The sequence below is a fragment of the Entelurus aequoreus genome, linkage group LG25 (genome assembly GCF_033978785.1).
Source record: "Entelurus aequoreus isolate RoL-2023_Sb linkage group LG25, RoL_Eaeq_v1.1, whole genome shotgun sequence".
Taxonomy (NCBI): Eukaryota; Metazoa; Chordata; class Actinopteri; order Syngnathiformes; family Syngnathidae; genus Entelurus; species Entelurus aequoreus.
In genome coordinates this window covers 6,555,089-6,563,198 of record NC_084755.1, presented here as the reverse complement: position 1 = coordinate 6,563,198, position 8,110 = coordinate 6,555,089, and positions in this window count along the sequence as shown.

The following is an 8,110-nucleotide window of genomic DNA, read 5'->3' as shown; positions in this document are numbered from 1 at the left end:
TAGGCAGCTCCACCCTGGAATTCAAACTTCAGCTCAAACCTCAATGTTGTGGAAGACCAAGGGAAAGGAAAGGGAGTGTGGCGACATGTGAAATCATGCTCTACATCTGCATATATATATATATATATATATATATATATATATATATATATATATATATATATATATATATATATATATATATATATATATATATATATAAAGGGTGTAACGGTACGTGTATTTGTATTGAACCGTTTCGGTACGGGGGGTTCGGTTTGGAACGGAGGTGCACCAAACGAGTTTCCACACGGACATATTAAGTAGCGCACCGCACGTTGTGTAAACAATGCACACTGAGGCACAACACACGGCATGCTAGCAACGACCGGGCTACTACAAAATGCAAAAAGCCAGAGCTGGAAGACCCTCCTGCCTCGTTAAGATCTCCCGTTTGGGAACATTTGGGCTTGGCGGTGCGATACAACAATGGATAACATCGCTTCAATGAAGGTAAAGACGAGCAAACACAGCATTCAAGCAGCCTCTCCTCGGCGAGTCAGGCAGGGCTAAAGCAATAACAAATGTTTTTATAGCAGCAGATATAAGACCATATTGCATTAAAAACTAGATTTTGAGCCACTTCAATGGTGGAAGAACAATATATCCTCTTACTGCCAAGTTAGCCAGGCACTACCTCGCCATACCTGCTAGCTCCGTGCCCAGTGAAAGGCTATTTTCCCCAGCTGGAGACATTGCAACTGCAAGCAGGTCTGCTCTTTCTGCACACAATGTGGATAAACTGATTGTTCTGGCAAAAAACATGAAGATTGAGTGAAAGTCACCAGGGTTAAACATGAAGATTGAGTGAAAGTCACCAGGGTTAAACATGAAGATTGAGTGAAAGTCACCAGGGTTAAACATGAAGATTGAGTGAAAGTCACCAGGGTTAAACATGAAGATTGAGTGAAAGTCACCAGGGTTAAACATGAAGATTGAGTGAAAGTCACCAGGGTTAAACATGAAGATTGAGTGAAAGTCACCAGGGTTAAACATGAAGATTGAGTGAAAGTCACCAGGGTTAAACATGAAGATTGAGTGAAAGTCACCAGGGTTAAACATGAAGATTGAGTGAAAGTCACCAGGGTTAAACATGAAGATTGAGTGAAAGTCACCAGGGTTAAACATGAAGATTGAGTGAAAGTCACCAGGGTTAAACATGAAGATTGAGTGAAAGTCACCAGGGTTAAAGGCTGGGGGGGAAAGAAAAGTTAATCTGAGGCTGAGTTGACTTGAAACTGTTTAATGTTGCACTTTTTGTATGCAGAAGAAAATTTTATTTAACCTGAGCAACATTTTGAAGCAGTTTAATGTTGCACTTTATAGGTGGAAATGTTGCACTTTATATGTAGAAAGGTTTTGTTCAGAAACCAATTCTGAGCCTCATCTTATTTAGTTTTTATTTGATATATGTTGACTGCATGAACCCTGGCAATGCACCCTGTGTGTATATGTATGTTATTGTTATGTGTGTGTGTGTATATGTATGTTATTATTATGTGTGTGTGTATATGTATGTTATTGTTATGTGTGTGTGTGTGTATGTATGTTATTGTTATGTGTGTGTGTGTGTGTATATGTATGTTATTGTTATGTGTGTGTGTGTATATGTATGTTATTGTTATGTGTGTGTGTATATGTATGTTATTGTTATGTGTGTGTGTGTATATGTATGTTATTGTTATGTGTGTGTGTGTATATGTATGTTATTGTTATGTGTGTGTGTATATGTATGTTATTGTTATGTGTGTGTGTGTGTATATGTATGTTATTGTTATGTGTGTGTGTGTATATGTATGTTATTGTTATGTGTGTGTGTGTGTATATGTATGTTATTGTTATGTGTGTGTGTGTGTATATGTATGTTATTGTTATGTGTGTGTGTATATGTATGTTATTGTTATGTGTGTGTGTGTATATGTATGTTATTGTTATGTGTGTGTGTATATGTATGTTATTGTTATGTGTGTGTGTGTATATGTATGTTATTGTTATGTGTGTGTGTATATGTATGTTATTGTTATGTGTGTGTGTGTGTATATGTATGTTATTGTTATGTGTGTGTGTGTATATGTATGTTATTGTTATGTGTGTGTGTGTGTATATGTATGTTATTGTTATGTGTGTGTGTGTATATGTATGTTATTGTTATGTGTGTGTGTATATGTATGTTATTGTTATGTGTGTGTGTGTATATGTATGTTATTGTTATGTGTGTGTGTATATGTATGTTATTGTTATGTGTGTGTGTGTATATGTATGTTATTGTTATGTGTGTGTGTATATGTATGTTATTGTTATGTGTGTGTATATGTATGTTATTGTTATGTGTGTGTGTGTGTATATGTATGTTATTGTTATGTGTGTGTGTGTATATGTATGTTATTGTTATGTGTGTGTGTATATGTATGTTATTGTTATGTGTGTGTGTGTATATGTATGTTATTGTTATGTGTGTGTGTATATGTATGTTATTGTTATGTGTGTGTGTATATGTATGTTATTGTTGTATGTGTGTGTGTAAATGTATGTTATTGTTATGTGTGTGTGTGTGTGTATATGTATGTTATTGTTATGTGTGTGTGTATATGTATGTTATTGTTATGTGTGTGTGTATATGTATGTTATTGTTATGTGTGTGTGTGTGTATATGTATGTCATTGGTATGTGTGTGTGTGTGTGTGTATATGTATGTTATTGTTATGTGTGTGTGTATATATGTATGTTATTGTTATGTGTGTGTGTGTGTATATGTATGTTATTGTTATGTGTGTGTGTGTGTGTGTGTGTGTGTGTGTGTATATGTATGTTATTGTATTGTGTGTGTGTGTATATGTATGTTATTGTTATGTGTGTGTGTGTATGTATGTTATTATGTGTGTGTATATGTATGTTATTGTTATGTGTGTGTGTATATGTATGTTATTGTTATGTGTGTGTGTGTATATGTATGTTATTGTTATGTGTGTGTGTATGTATGTTATTATGTGTGTGTGTATATGTATGTTATTGTTATGCTTAGCATTCATGACTGCCTGTGTGTGTATATGTATGTTATTGTTGTGTGTGTGTGTATGTGTGTGTATATGTATGTTATTGTTGTGTGTGTGTGTATGTGTGTGTGTATATGTATGTTATTGTTATGTGTGTGTGTATATGTATGTTATTGTTATGTGTGTGTGTATATGTATGTTATTGTTATGTGTGTGTGTACCGGTATATGTATGTTATTGTTATGTGTGTGTGTATATGTATGTTATTGTTATGTGTGTGTGTGTATATGTATGTTATTGTTATGTGTGTGTGTATATGTATGTTATTGTTATGTGTGTGTGTATATGTATGTTATTGTTATGTGTGTGTGTATATGTATGTTATTGTTATGTGTGTGTGTATATGTATGTTATTGTTATGTGTGTGTGTATATGTATGTTATTGTTATGTGTGTGTGTATATGTATGTTATTGTTATGTGTGTGTGTATATGTATGTTATTGTTATGCTTAGCATTCATGACTGCCTGTGTGTGTATATGTATGTTATTGTTATGTGTGTGTGTGTATGTGTGTGTGTATATGTATGTTATTGTTATGTGTGTGTGTATATGTATATTATTGTTATGTGTGTGTGTATGTGTGTGTGTATATGTACGTTATTGTTATGCTTAGCATTCATGACTGCCTGTGTGTATATGTATGTTATTGTTATGTGTGTGTGTGTATATGTATGTTAATGTTATGTGTGTGTGTATGTGTGTGTGTATATGTACGTTATTGTTATGCTTAGCATTCATGACTGCCTGTGTGTGTATATGTATGTTATTGTTGTGCTTAGCATTCATGACTGCCTGTGTGTGTATATGTATGTTATTGTTATGCTTAGCATTCATGACTGCCTGTGTGTGTATATGTATGTTATTGTTGTGCTTAGCATTCATGACTGCCTGTGTGTGTATATGTATGTTATTGTTATGCTTAGCATTCATGACTGCCTGTGTGTGTATATGTATGTTATTGTTGTGTGTGTGTATGTGTGTGTGTATATGTATGTTATTGTTATGTGTGTGTGTATATGTATGTTATTGTTATGCTTAGCATTCATGACTGCCTGTGTGTGTATATGTATGTTATTGTTATGTGTGTGTGTGTGTGTATATGTATGTTATTGTTATGTGTGTGTGTGTGTATATGTATATTATTGTTATGTGTGTGTGTATGTGTGTGTGTATATGTACGTTATTGTTATGCTTAGCATTCATGACTGCCTGTGTGTATATGTATGTTATTGTTATGTGTGTGTGTGTATATGTATGTTAATGTTATGTGTGTGTGTATGTGTGTGTGTATATGTACGTTATTGTTATGCTTAGCATTCATGACTGCCTGTGTGTGTATATGTATGTTATTGTTGTGCTTAGCATTCATGACTGCCTGTGTGTGTATATGTATGTTATTGTTATGTGTGTGTGTGTGTGTGTATGTGTGTGTGTATATGTATGTTATTGTTATGCTTAGCATTCATGACTGCCTGCTGTTGCACTGATCAGCCTAGTGGTGGCTCACATCCATCACACACACACACACAGCTATTTTAAAGCAATGTTAAAAGGATAAAGCCATTGTTTACAAATTTTGGTAAATAAATAACCAGAAAATGTATATTTTGTTGTTTTCTTACAGTACCGAAAATGAACCGGATCGTGACCTCTAAACCGAGGTACGTACCGAACCGAAATTTTTGTGTAGCGTTACACCCCTAATATATATATATATATATTACATCTCATCTGTCAATGCAATAATTCAAGTATCAATAATAGTTGAGTATTACTTACACCTACAAAGTCTCTAGGGCAGAAGCGTACTATCCAGTAACAAACGTGTCTGCATCGTTCAACCTACTTGATGAACTTCATGTGGCAATAAGGTGTCGCCAAAAAAAACAATTGCCACTTCACTTCAACTTAAAGACAGCAGAGGTCCATTCCATAATAAATAGATGTGTTTTTAATTCCTCCAATTGTAGTCATTTCACTTGATGAAGCCTCCTCTGATATTCCACTCTACAAAATGATAAAAGTATGTATGATTTGTGCTGATATCGGGGGCTGTCACATGACTCGGTTCAACAAACAACTCATTATTTTCTGTTTGCCCCCAGTAAGAAAAAAGCATTCTGCGCCCACTCACTCTCTGTAGGATCTATTAATATTATAATGTGTCTATAAAATAGTTATAAGTACACCTCTGCATAACATCGTAGCCTTATAAACATTAAAGAAAAGAAAGAAAAATATTTACAACAAAGAATAACTCAATGAACATTGTTTTTTTGCCTGTAATAGAAAAGACTTAAAGGGCATCAATTTGCCCTTTGAACTAAAAAAATAATAATTTTAATAAAATTCTAATTAATTGAATTTAAAATAGTTTTAAAACTACATTTGATTAAACGTATTTTTAGTAAAATTATATATCTATATATTTAAATTTGGTATGTTTAAATGTTATATATATATATATATATTACATTTAAATCATAAAAATATAATATACAAATATTTTTAACGACTTGAACAATTTTAAACCAAATAATACAATTTAAAAACTCAATAAATAATATTAAATTGAAATTGATCAGCAACATTAACTCAGGAAAACAATATATAAAAGCTCATGTACAAACTAACAAACAACTTGTGTTGATTTATTTTGTTATTATTAAAATGAGGAAGTCAGGATTAATAAACACATTTTGTAGTGCGCTGCTTTTTGAAGCGTGATACTGCATGATGTTGATATTTGAGAACTCTACTTAAGCACTAGATACTCCATTTCACCAATCAAACGAAGCCTGACAGTCACATGACCGCGCTCATATTACACGCTGTAAAAAGTGACTCTTCAATGTTTATTGACAAACTATGAAAAGGAACATTTATATCATAGCAGAAATGTTCACATTCAGCCTAGAAGAATTCCACTTCCAACTAGAGAAAACATGTTTTAGCTAGCACATGCTAACATGAGCCCTGTTATGACGTCATAAGGAGCATCTTTTGTAACACATGCCGTAATAGCGCTCATTGTTGGCTACTCCACAGGAAAATGAAGTTAAGGCATTTATTAATAGGGCAAATGGAGAAAGCCAACATCATGGCCAGTGGGGTCCCAGCAGCTGGGGGCCCACAATGCGAGCTACTGTCCCGCTAAAGAAGCCTAAATCCTGCCTTCATGTTTAAATCTGTCCCAATGACACACGTCCCGTCCCTCTGTGTTCACAAAGAGCGTGACAAAGACCCTCCTGGGGGACACAAAGGCAGCGATTATGGGAGTCTGAGATGGAACAGCAGGGGGTCTGGCAGGGTCCAAATGGAGCCAACAAAGTGGACATTTGAGTTGTGAAAAGTGATATCCACGGACATGTTGAAAAGGCTTTAAACAGGATGTACATACAAATATGTTATATAAGGACATTAGCAAACAAACAGAAGAAGTCTGCAGCTAAAGTCATAGAAAAGAGCAAAAATTATGACTAAAGTGGTGAAGCTGTAATTTCATTTGACTTAGATTTTACTGACTATTTATACATCATTTAGTTATAATTAACTTTTTTAGTACTGCCCAAATGTGTATGTAAATGTACCCTTCTTTTGTAGTATATTTGATTAGTATTTGTCTTAGTCAGCCCGACCTAAGCCTTGATAGTCATCTTGGTGGTTAACACATGCTTTCATATTATGTATGCTGTTACACTGTAAGTTTAGGCTTTTCAACATTTCTGTGGAAATCACTTTTCACAATTCAAATGTCCACTTTGTTGGCTCCATTTGGACCCTGCCAGACCCCCTACTGTTCCATCTCGGACTCCAACAGGCTCCTTCAGCCTCCTTCCCGCACTGTGCCATTCAAGAACTCCTTCATTCCACACTCCATCCAGCTGTATAATCACTATATATATATATATATATATATATATATATATATATATATATATATATATATATATATATATATATATAAAACACATACATATATAGTGTGCCATTCAAGAACTCCTTCATTCCACACTCCATCCAGCTGTATAATCACTATATATATGTATTATATATATATATATATATTTATATATATATATATATATATATATATATATATATATATATATATATATATATATATATATATATATATATATATATATATATATATATATATATATATATATATATATATATATATATATATATATATATATCCACACTCCATCCAGCTGTATAATCACTGGTCATACAGCAATAGATGACATCTGCCTATTACCTGACACCTGACATGTTAGCTACTTCTCTTTGTTTATAATGTCTATTTTCTGCCAGATCTACTCTCTATTTTATGCTGCTCCTGTCACATATACTGTAATATTGTACATGGTCATTGGTATATATGTTATAGACATATTATAATATATCTGTATATATAATATACTGTACACATATTATGTATATATTCGTATATATGTTAGATTTTTTATCGCTATATTAGTCTATTTATACCTGCATTGTCCTTTCCATCCTTACACTTTCCATCATTGTAACTGAGCTACTGTGTTGAATAATTTCCCTCATTAAAGTTTGTCTAAGTCTAAGTAGGTTTGATATAAATACTGAGTATATTTAAAATATATTTATATATTTAAAATGTGCAATTGCATGTGAATGTCATATGTGCGTAAGCAGCCTAACTGCCCATACGTGGGAGTAGAAATGTTATTACATGTTATTATGAATGTTACTACATGACATATATACTGTACTTACATCATGTATATATGACATGTTATTATGAATGTTACTACATGACATATATACTTACATCATGTATATATTACATGTTATTATGAATGTTACTACATGACATATATACTTACATCATGTATATATTACATGTTATTATGAATGTTACTACATGACATATATACTTACATCATGTATATGTTACATGTTATTATGAATGTTACTACATGACATATATACTTACATCATGTATATATTACATGTTATTATGAATGTTACT